General features: G+C 37.1%; 1 protein-coding gene across 3 annotated transcripts in view; it reads right to left on the bottom strand.

Moving 5' to 3' along the window:
• The window catches only part of LOC114479812 (netrin-G1-like), a 91937-nt gene extending 79683 nt beyond the window's left edge, over positions 1-12254 (bottom strand). For 2 of the 3 annotated variants that reach the window (XM_028473698.1, XM_028473696.1), the window contains exon 1: positions 11160-11583. The gene's annotated coding sequence lies outside the window, so the exon portion shown is untranslated. Of the gene's footprint in view, positions 1-11159; positions 11584-12127 lie in introns of those variants that run through there. The other variant, XM_028473697.1, reaches the window with a different exon arrangement.
• Between the last annotated feature and the right edge of the window lie 406 nt (positions 12255-12660).

A 12660-nucleotide genomic window follows, 5' to 3' on the forward strand; every position in this document is an offset into this window, starting at 1 on the left:
AACTGCTGATTACGGAAGAACGAAACAAGCTAGAAACAAACATATTTTTACTGATGAAATATTCTGTGGGTCTTAAAGCATCAGTGAAAATCTTCTAAAACGCCTGTCAATATGGGGTTGGCTACTCTGAAAATGGCTGGCAGTGCATGAGGTAACTTTAAAGCGTCCCGGACGCAGCATGTCAAAATATCTCCAAAACAGAGATAGCATATACAATAACGACATTAGGTTTGTGTGATGTGTGGCCTTCCAATGCACTTTTTCAACTCCGTCTGCCTTGAAAGCAACACATATACATTCCCCGCCCACTCCACGCCCCCTACGGTAAAATCTCAGATGAGATTTTAGCCCGACGGCATCATATACAGTGTCCCTTTAATGGTATCTGTTTCTGTTTTCCCCAAAAAATAAAACCGGGTTGACAAGAAGCATGGGGGTGTGATGGCTCATGCTTAAAGGTAGGGTAGGCGATTTTCAAAAGCTAGCATGATTTTGAATGTAGCCTCCCCCCCCCTGCTACAGTTGACAGATTTTCTTCGTTCCTTTTTCAGAGCACATAAGATCTTAATGTCTGTCAGGACTTGAAGACAATTTCAACCAAAAACTTAAAACGTGTATATAGAGAAAACTGCCTACCCTAGCTTTAGTAACTTGCTACATGCTTAGATGTGTCTAATGACAAGTGATAGGCAATGTTGATAGAATAATGGTTTTCTTTAAACATCTCACTCTGCTGGTGATACTATCTGTCGTTTGAAGCTTGATCATGTCCAAACAGCTCCTTTCTGTGTTTATAGATATCAAATATTTTCTTTGAGTTACTGCCCCACTGAGACTCTGGGCCATTTGGGAGAAACTGGAGAAACATAGGGTGACATATTTGTTCTATGTGAGCCATTGGGAGTTCCTTAAATCTATCACATTCAGTCAAACAGATAAGCTCAATAGACAGTGATGCCTGGCGGCAGTCAGTGGAGACCTCAGTTGTCTCATTATTGTTCCTTCATTTAGGGTATCACAGGGTACAGTATGGACAGATGGTTAGATGGATAGATGGATAGATAGATACATAGATAGATTAGAGATAAATAAAGCTGTTTTATGCTCTCCTGCTTCCTCCAACAATACAACACTTTAAATAGACTGTTTAAGTGACTGTTGGCTGCTTTTTATCTTACAATTCGTATTTTTGTTGAATGGGTTCTGCAAACTTCTTAAAAAAAAGTTTATTTCTTAATTAAGTTGATACTGTCACATCGTATTTATGGGAACATTGAGTCAGTCTGAGACAGTACCTGTGCCCTCATTCCCTGAGCTGAAACATGGACTTGAATCAGTGATTTTACGGTCAGCGGGTTTACTCTCTTCCCCCCTGGCTACAGCTGCCCCTTTATGACTGGCATTTATTGCTGTAATAAAGTTTTTTTTTTTTTTTTTTTCCCCATAACTTGATTTTTGAAGAAAGAGAAAAGTCCTTTTTATAGAAAATGTGATTATTTATGTGAGTTGTTATAAGATTTAGATGAAGTTGTTTCTTCCCACTGTCGCTAAATGCTTGTTCATGTGGATCTTGTTGGGTTTTTTCTTTCTGATTATGAATTTTATATTTTGATAAGCTTATTGAGACGACTTTGTTGTAATTTGCACTGTACAAATAAAGTGGAATTTACCCAATAACATTCACTATTTTTGTAAGTCAAATAAGCTCGGCTTTGGTTAAAATCTTAACAAATTGACATGGTCTAAAAAGCTGAAGATTTCTGTGGGACCACACTCACACACACACACACACACGCACACACACACGCACACACACATTTTGTATTTTAGGGTTTCAATTTGCTCGTCTTATCTTAAATAAAAATTGTTCAAACCTCAATGGGTTCAACCACATGTAAAGCAATTACTGCTTCCCTTCCCAGATACCTAATGCCCCTTTTTACAGAATGACTACAGGCTTGAATACACTCCGACTGGAATGAAAGAGGTTCACCCAAGCCAGAAAAAATTATCTGTGCAGCTATTCCAACTCAGTGGTGGAGCTTTCAACATGAGCCCTCCTATCAGCAGGTGTGGATGGCATGCGTCATTTGGCAGGCCTCTGGTGGGAATAAAAAAAAATATGTGGAAATAAAGGCAGGGAAGCAGAACATAGGCTTTTTTTTTTTTTTTAAACATGCCTGTGTCAATCAACAGGACACCCAAAGAGGCGGGCAATTACAAATTTGATAACTCTGAGTGATGAATGCAGCCTTTCTTTCAAGGGAATGCCCGTATCAAATTTCATAACTATAAATGTCAGTCCCTGATCAGAGATGCGTCATATGATGGACCGCTCTCATCTGACGTGCACACACTTACACACGCACCAAGACACCTCATCACACTTCCTCACTGCCTTATTATAATGTGGAGGTTGACTTTTCAAATGCAGGCATTTCAAATTAGGTACCACCTAATGAGGGCTGTGGGTCACTTATCTTATTTCTGCTTAACGGGGAGCATTTAAAGCTAATACGAAACAGCAAATGAAGCTAACCATCGAGGAGATTGGATTTAATTCACCGACACCTGGAGTAATAAAACCCATTGAGGGAATGGAGGGTATCTAGCTTATTGGTAAACCTCACTCATTGTCAGAGCTCCACTTAAGTCAATAAAAGCAATACAGATTGGAATAATGGAAACCATTAGGAAGTTAGAAAGACTACTTTTGTTCAAATATCACTACTGTATATCATAATAAAGGTTTGAAAAAATGTCTACATTACAAAAATGGTTTCACAATATAGCAATACTGGGATCAGGTAACGAATAACATTTACTCTCTTTACTGTAATTTTTTGTGTACTTCTACTTTTCTTGGTACTTTTTAAAAATGGTAAATTTACTTTTACTTAAGTAAATTTTGTTTCAGGTAACAGTACTTTGCTACATTTGAAATAGATTCCTTTACAGAGTAAAGTCTGCTACATTTGTGCTATTGAACATACCCTAGTGCTGTTGTCAGGATCAGTGTGTATATGTCTATGGCCTGCTCCGTTGATTCACGTGACGTCACTCACACTGCTGCATCGCGACAAAGCGAGAGCGCTAAAACTTGGGAATCTGCAGTCTGAAATCATCAAAATGCCCGTGTTTTGTGAAGTTTACAGCTGCTCCACTCATTCTAACCGAGAAAAGGAAAAGAGATTTTATAGAGAACCAAAGATTGTCGTTCACAAAGGTGAGATATGTAAAAAGCTCACAGAACAACGCAGTGAAAAGTGGATTTTAAACCTCCGTCTGCGGTCGGGAGGAGCAGGGTCTGCTGATGCTGTAGCAACCACTTCATAAGGCATGTTAGCGAGCTAACTTTGTTTGTGTGGCTGTGTTTATATAGCATAAGGTTGTGTGCGACACAGAGCGGAGCATTTTTGTGCCCCTCGAAGTTTTCTTAATGCCCCTCCATTTATAACTGCCTGGTGACGACTCTGGTCTCCCATGTGCCTCGTCTTCCAGCAGTGCCAGATAAGCCCTTGTGCGTCTTTACGCATTGTGTGTGCGTTTTTTTACATTTTTTTTTTATAACAGCTACAGGTGTTGTAGCCAATTGATCAGCAGTTTTTCGCAATGATCGTGTGATTTTAATTACAATTATTATTCTTAATATAAAACTGTATTTGTATTTGCACGTCACCCTGGGGCGTAAGTATAATTTTTTTCCTCTTTCGGCAAGTAACGTTTACTCTGAGTACATTTTAAGTGAGCTACTTTTGACTTTTACTCAAGTAGATTTTTACACCAGTGACTTTACTTTTACTTTAAGGAAAAGTATATCAAAGTAACAGTACTTTTACTTAAGTGGATTTTTTCTGCACTCTTTCCACCCCTGACTGGGATAACTACTGCCACCTTGTGCCATGGAGATATATTATTTTCCCTTACTATAAATATTGACGGGACTGATGCTAAAAAACAGAGGAATCATTGCAGTCACAATGCAAAATAAGATCTGTTTTACAAACTTTCCTTAGATTTGACCCCATTTAATGTTTATAATTTAAAAAATAGTAAACTTTATTTTTGTTTGCTTCACATTTCATGACTTTTCCTGATTTTTGGGTGCAATTGATTAAGCATAAAATTATCACGATGACGTTTTCTTTTTTTTTCATTGTGCTGAACACATATCGCACGCGTTGGTGTTCCTCTGGGATCAATTTGACCCCAAGCTGTTTCAGCTGTGTAAAACAGTGAAAGTGACGTAGAGGAGAAAGTGTCTGAGACAGAAGACTTTATAGTGAATAACCCTAAATATATTACAAAAAGGAGATATAAATAAGTCAATACATATGTTTATGAGAGGAAAGGGGGCTCGCCAACAACAATCAATAAGGTTCATTCTGTGAGAGCCATGAACGTGCACCCCAAATTAGATTCATTTTCATGTTTCTATAAAAACTAAATGTGTTTCTCGGGACCAGCAACATACAAGAAAAGAAAAGACACATTAACTCTTATTTATGTATTCAACAAATTAACAGTGTCTAATGGAAAAAACTTGGTCAACAATTTTCTGGGAATCATTTTTCTGGAAGCAAATATTCCTTGGAGTCAGATAATATTTCAGGATAATAGGAAGGTTAATGTTCCACAATAAAGAGCGTTAAAAACACTAAGAAAGGCATGAGGCCAGTAGCGTCAAACACATTTCATTTCAAGATTCAAGATTCAAGATATTTATTGTCATATGCACAGTAAAACCAGACAGTTGCACCACACAATGAAAATCTTATTTTGCGAGTCCTCCCTTTCACAGTAATAATAAGCAAAGAAAATGAAGAGGTAGATTAAAAGAACCCAACTATTCCCAATTAAAGATAACTAATAATACTAAATACTAAGAATACTAAAATACTAGACTATAATAATACTAATAATAAAATATAAAATATAAAATATACAGAATATACAAAATATAAAGTGAGCATGTGAGTGGCAGAGTAGCAGTATACACATCATTTAACAACAGAAAAATAATAATAACTAAAAGAAAAATTCAACATTATTTTGCCCTACTTTTAATGCTTAATATGTAAATGACTGTATAAGAATTTCTTAAGGTGTGATGCATTCAGTTAGAGATATCTGGAACTTAGATGTACTGTATTGTAATTTACCCAATGGACTGAAACACATGTGTCAAAATGAAAGCCTCCGGTACAGATTAGGTCCATTGATCTGATCTGTCCTCTGCAGCACAATAGTTGTTTTTTTTTTTTATAAAAAATACTTGGAATATTCTGGTTTGGTCTTGAACTCAAACTGGATTGAAAGTGTCCCCTGAACTAACGTGAGTATGACGCTCTTGGACTGATCTTTAATGGGATTTGCACTTTGAGTAAATTCCAACCGCAGCTTGAATTGGATACTCTGGCAAGCTAAATTTTGCCCATGGCTCTTTAGGTTGACTCTCCTGCATTAGGTTCTGATCCTTCAAATGATTCACAGTGTTCTAGAACACTGGTGAGATTAGCATTTATACCAGGGGTCACCAACCTTTTTGAAACCAAGAGCTACTTCTTGGGTACTGATTAATGCGAAGGGCTACCAGTTTGATACACACTTAAATAATAATTAGGGAGATTTTCAAAAGAGCCGGGGGGGGGGGGGTTGTTTGCTTTTTAAAGAGAAAATGAAATAATTCAATTTCACAGTGTTCTTTTATTTGAAAAACACATATAAAGTAAAGAACAAATTCCACAGTACCCGTGCAAATGGTAAATGGTGGTAGTAGTAGAATAAATAAAATAAATAACATAAAATTAAACAAAAAAGGCATACATTGCATAAATTATCCATCAATCTATGCAATGTATGCTTGAAATAAAAATAATCAACAAAAGGAAAATTAAACATAGCTACAACAACGGCTATAACCATAACAGAAACACTTCCCTACACATGGTTGGATTTGATTTTCTCCCGATTTCCTCACTGACATAGTCCGGGCGGACCATCCTTCACTGAGCGTCGTTTCCGGCCGGACAATGATAACGATTACACCTCTTCTTATGCGGTGTAATCGTTATTATTATTACAACAATATTATTATTACAATAATATAATTACACCACATAAGAAGAGGAAGAAGAGTCTTCTTCCTCTTCTTATGCGGTGTAATCGTTATTATTATTACAACAATATTATTATTACAATAATATAATTACACCACATAAGAAGAGGAAGAAGAGTCTTCTTCCTCTTCTTATGCGGTGTAATCGTTATTATTGTCCGGCTGGAAACGACGCTCAGTGAAGGATGGTCCGCCCGGACAATGTCGGGCAGAAATCAGGAGAAAATCGGGAGGGTTGGCAAGTATGTATTAAACACAAAAAACACTTTACATTTTAAGTGTTTATATATATGTATTGTCATTTCTAAGTTACATGTAAGTGTGATTTAAACAAGAATAGCTAAATAAATAAATCTATATATATAAAAGCTCACTGGTAAGTGCTGCTATTTGAGCTATTTTTAGAACAGGCCAGCGGGCGACTCATCTGGTCCTTACGGGAGACCTGGTGCCCGCGGGCACCGCGTTGGTGACCCCTGATTTATACTTTTGTTTCTTGTTTTTTTTTTTTTTTTATCAATAGCTGCTTGTGTATATTAAAAATATGTCCAAATGTATAAATGGTTATTATTATTTATCTAGTAAAAGTATTTGGGAGTGTGAGTAGCTGTTTTTTTGGCCTGTGATGGACTGGTGCCCTATCCTGGGTGTACCCCCTGTCTAGAGCCCTTTGAGAGCTGAGGATAGGCACCAGCAGACCCCTGCAACCCTGTTGTTTGTATATATTGGCACTAGGAATAAAAGGCCTCTGACTTTTTGTTTCAAAGTTTCCCAAATCCCAAATTTCAGAATAAATCAATTAATGTTATATTGGCTTTTTTGAATTTTAAGTAGTTTATGACACACTGAACTTCACAAAACCATGCCAAAAATGCTTAATAGGGATTAATCGAGTTACATTTTTTTAAATAATTGAATTTATCTTTGCTCAAATCTTGTGAGATTTTGCGTGATTTGACTTTGTTCGTCTTTATCTGTTCCAAACGTTAGCTAAGCACTTAGCTAACTGATTAAGGAGGGCAGGATATGGTGAAAATGTTTATATCTGATATTCTCCCATAATATGAAGTTGAGGGTATGTTTTTTTGTGTCATTTAAGCTATTTAACATTTCAGGTAGTTCATTCAACAATAAGTTAAATATGGGAGCAAATGTATTTGTAAAAGAAAGATAGAAAACAAATTCTGAAATAGCTTTTGTCACACTGTGTATTTATTGTGTATTATGGTAAACTTCAACTCCTGTTTTTTGTCATGAAATCATAACATACTGTAGTTGTCTTTTATATAAAAGACAAGCCAAAGCTTTGACTGTAGGACTTTATAAAAACGTCAAATCTTTATTTGCTTGCCTCTTGCAAACTACCTCTTCCATCACACAGGATTAGTGCCCATCCTAATAGCTGCAGTAGCACTTTCAGGAATGAGGTGGATGCTTAACAAGTGTAATATGTGTCTGTGTGTCCAGCTCCCCTCAGCCTGATTGTGTGCTTCCTAGGCCTGGGCAATATATCGAGAGTCAACATATATTGAGTTTTCTAATTTGGCAATATAGAAAATTACAATATTGCCTATATAATTTTTTTAAAAAATACATATATTAGGGGCTTCCCAATCCGATGTCAATATCGGATGTCGGTCCGATATTAACCTGAAAACAAATATCGGATATCGGTTTAAAATTTCCGGATTTTCCGATTGCTTTTTTTTCTTTTTTTTAATTCATTTTTCATTTATTTTATTCAATTGTAGAATACTGTAGATATTATGTTTAAGGTTAAAATGTATGTAACCAATTGGTTAATAATAAATGGGTCAGTTTTGTTGATTATTGTTCTCTGTTTGAGTAACATTACTTGATCAAACCTTTTCTAACAGTCCACACTACAAAATAAGTCATTATTGTTTTTGTATTAAAGAGAATTTTTTTTCATTTTTATTTTTTTTAAATACATTTTTAAAAAAGTATGTATGATTCATGCTGATATCGAATCAATATCGATATCGGCCGATACGCAAGGGGGCAATATCGGTATCGTATCGGAAATGGAAAAGTTGAATCGGGACATCCCTAATATAGATTATTGCCTATTTGTTTATTAAAATGCTCCTTTTAGGAGTTGCTGCTTTTGCTCCTTCTCAGACCAGCATGAAAAGCACTCACTCACACATGCTGTCCTTTATAGAAGACAAAGCCAAAAGTGGCACATATTGTGCAGCTGTTTGTTACTAAATGTGCCTGTGTGGCATTTTGCACCAGCAAATTTAACCCATAATTCTTCTCAAACTGAAATCATTGAAAGTTTAATCTTGGTTCTGTGTCCCAGCCTATACTGTATGTTACCTGGAACAAGCCACAGAGAGAACTGCATCTCGCTGGAGCGTCTGTAATAAAGATCAGTGATTTTTAATCATCCTCTGCAGTATAGTGAGTGCATTACATTTATCTCTTATACTACAAATATCTTACCTGCAGAGGTTGGGGTCAGTTATAACTGTAATTGCATAATTGATAATCAATTAAAGTTATGACGTGATTATAATTTAAAAAAAATGTCATAACTGAATTGTACATGAGTTAAGATAATTAACTTTGTAATTGCAATTGGCAAGGAAATTACATCAAAACTGTCAATTACAATTTCATTCAACACAAACCTGTGGAGCCACGTTACAGTTGTATAGCTCACACACTAGTTAACAATTATTAAAATATGTTTCAGATAACTTTACTATTTAAAAAAAATAATTAATCGAGACTTATAGTGTCAAAAAAAAGACTCAGGTGCCCACAACTTAAATATTAATACCAATATTTTCATTGATAAGGAAGTCTAACAAGGTAATCAAGAGATGAAAAACAAATTAGACAAATTAGCTGATTTAAGACATGGATCAAAATGTAGCCGTTATCATAAGAGATGCTAACAGAAAGCTAACACAAGAGGAAGGACAAGTTCTATGGGGGTATTTATTTCGGTAATAGTGATTAATTGAGTTTGAACTTTAGTAATTGAGAGCGTAATTGTAATTTGCGTTCAGTGGAAAATAATAATTGTAATTTCAATTGTAATTGGCGGAGAAAAAAAGCCGGTCGCCATTATCATAATTGATTTGTAATTGAACATGGATAATTTGAGATGTAAATGTAATTCTGAAAATATCACACACATACATAGAAAGAAAAAGAAAAAAAAAAAAAAAAACCCGTTATGAATCTCAACCAGAGGCTGCTTGTTTTTACATTATCTGCCTCATATTCAGTGGCTCGTCCCAATGCAACGAGAATCCAGGAAAATCTCATAATTTCTCTGAGAAAAATATGAGGTCACATTCTATATTAAAGGCCATCAATATCCGAGCAGCTCTCCGTATATCCTGCAGGAGGGAGAGCTATGGAGCTCAGGGTGACCACCTCACCTCTCCCTCGCTCCCCCTCCTCTCCTCAAACGCTCACTCTCTGTCTCTTTTCCTCCACTTGTTTTTAAAGCCTCTCAAACACCCCCTTTACTTGTGTCTGCTTGCGTTCCCTCCCCTGGGCGGCCCATGCCCATGCATGGCGTAATGTTTTAAAAGTCAGCGGGCTGTGGTACCCCACAGCTTACTACGGTGGTTACAAACTCCCAACCAGACACTTTAAAAACCATGACGGATGGGATCCATTCATTTTGAAGAGATCTCGCTCAAGTGTTTATGAGTGTGGCTTGCTACTCACACACTATAGGAGCAACGAGGGCTGTCCGTGGTGCTGAAATCAGTGTCTCTCTGCATTCTGCTCTATAGGCTTACATCACTAAATGCAAGATGGTTTATTTATACGTATAAAATATGACAATATAAGACAAATTCAGAGCAGAATCCTCCTCTGTGCTTCGTCAACCTACATTTTGTGTCTGTACAAGCCCTGAGGTCTAAATTTTGGATGCGACATTCCTCATTGTATTCATTGATTCAGTTGACTCGCAACCAATAACGCTCATCCCCCTGACAGTTTGAGCAAGCTGATGCTTTGCTTTGTGGACGATAAGTGCAACAATAAACAGGTTAGTGCGTCCAGTGTTCTTGTATAACCAACAACCAGCATTCTCTTAATATGATGACATAATCCAATTCACAGGCATCCAAACGTTGCTTCATTGTCCTGTCGAGTTCTCTCTTGTCATTTCTCAAATGTCTTTCATAATCCTGCTGGAGCTAATCAATATTCACATCAGCACGGGCTGCACTTTTCCCCTCCACCTGGAGCCCCATCACTCCTTCCTAACAGGCACTGACTCCCTAAGCTGTCCTGCACAGAGCCATTTCCCACACACGAGCACATACACACACACACACACGCACGCACGCACACGCACACACACACACACAGCCACACAGCCACATATGAAATGTACATGCATGCTACTGTATATATGAAGTTTTTTTTTTTTTTTTTTTTTTAATTAAAAAAACAAAAACTAAAAACTTTGCTCATGTATTAACATGTTTTAAAGATCCCTATACTAAATTGTCGGTGACATTTATAAATATAAATATAAATATAAATAGGGGATACGGACTAGAGAGGAAATTAGACATTATATGATTTATGTCAATTTCCTTTCTGAAATAACATTTCTAAATGCACATTTTTTTTAATTTTTTTTTTTTTTTTTTTTTTACAGACCAAAGATGCTGCCGAAATTCAGATATTTTAATGTTGCGCACATGGAGCGGCGCATAATATTAACTCTTCCAAGCTCAACGTGCAACAGGTTAAGATAATAAGGACATTTTTCTTGTTGATTATAGCACCGAGTCATAGGTAGAAGACTCCAACATAAGCAATGAAAAAAAGTTTACAGTGAAGATTAATCAATATGAATGTAAGATAAACTCATATAATAAATGATTGGGTTATTTTAATCGTATCCGTCTGAGTTTAGATGGTAATATTGTTGAATTCGTCCTTATATTAGAAAAAAAAAAAAAAAAAAAAACCCGTGACGCACAAGATTGATGATTGTCCTCGCCAATAAAAGTAAAACGAACAGAATACTCACATTTAGATGCGCCTCTGGGAGAAGCTGATCAATCAACAAGTTATTTGCAGGCACGGCCAGTTGCAGAAAAGTCTTTACATGTCACCAGCTGACTCTTTATCACTCCGTTTTTGACCAATTTTCCACCAGATGGAAACGCTCGCATGCGCGCAATCGCGTAAAAACGCAACGTTTTTGTTTCGTTCCAACTTGTAAAAAAAATAATAATAAATTTTTTTTTTAAAAAAACACCCAAAACTGCTTCCTCTGACCAAAGCTTTTCCTCTCTGTCAGGATATTGTTCCAGGACTCGATCAGTAACAGCTTTGCTCTGTGTTGACTCTTGTCCGCGCACGCAGCTGCCACTTTACGCAGCGTTGCTTTGCGTCGCTTTAATCAGAGGAAGAAAAGAAGCGACTTTACTCTTGAACGGGTTCACGGATGTCCAGCGTTTGTCCATTTTGACCGAGAGCACCTTTTGTGGTCGTTTAAGAGAAACTGTAGTGGTCTCAGACGGAGGAAGAGAGAGAGATAAGCAATGTTTCCCAGATGGAGCCACTATACACAGTTAGATGAAAGCGCTCCGCCGGGTCCTAAAGATAACACAGACAAATAGCCACACGTGTCCGGTGGATAGATACATTTTTCTTAGATTAAAAACATTTACTTTACAACTCCAAATTGACGTCTATTTTTGGCGGCTTACATGGATACTCCCATATTCTCTATGCACAACGTTTTCTGTTTTTTTGTTTTTGTTTTAATAAATACTTTTTGATAATAAATTATTTCAATGAAACGTGTATGGAGTGCAACCACCCCTACATTTGATCTTGACAACACTTTAGAACACGCAATGTTAAAGTCCTGGAGAGTTGGAGACATGAAAAGCCGCCAGTGTAAATAGAGCGATTACGCGCTTGTGCTAATGCGCGCCAAGAGGTCCCACAGCTTCCACCAAAAACACACCGAAAAATAAATCATCTTACCTTTTTTTATTTTAATGTGAAGAAATAGGAAGGATCGGGCAGAGGCGACAGGTGAAATAAATACATAAAAAAATCCTCGGAGGAGAAGTTTGTGAAATATTTTATCAGCGTTTCAGTGGATTCTGCTAGAAACAAATTAAAGGAAAGCCACAGTGAGACGCGCGCACGCAGGGCTCCCCTGGCGAGCAGCCGCAGATGTCAGCCACTCCCCTGCAGGGTGCCAGGCTGACAGGTCACTTTGAATACGCATTTTAATTGCACGGAGTGCCAACTGTGGGGGGAACTGCACGATGACTCCAACCGCACCCAGCTGAAGGTCACCACACATTCTGAGCAGGCTGTGGCCCATTAAAGTGCAAAAAGGTCATCAAAACTTCTGGTTAAACTACTCTTTCATCTCATGTGAGTTCGCAGACATTGTGTTTAACTGTATTGAATGCAACTGTCAGCACCCAGGACAGCTCCTGTTTTAGCTGAATGAAATTCTCTCAAAACAAAACTTATGTTGTGTTGAATTGTGAAACGATTATTTT

This window comes from Gouania willdenowi, chromosome 17 (assembly GCF_900634775.1).
Source record: "Gouania willdenowi chromosome 17, fGouWil2.1, whole genome shotgun sequence".
Classification (NCBI taxonomy): Eukaryota; Metazoa; Chordata; class Actinopteri; order Blenniiformes; family Gobiesocidae; genus Gouania; species Gouania willdenowi.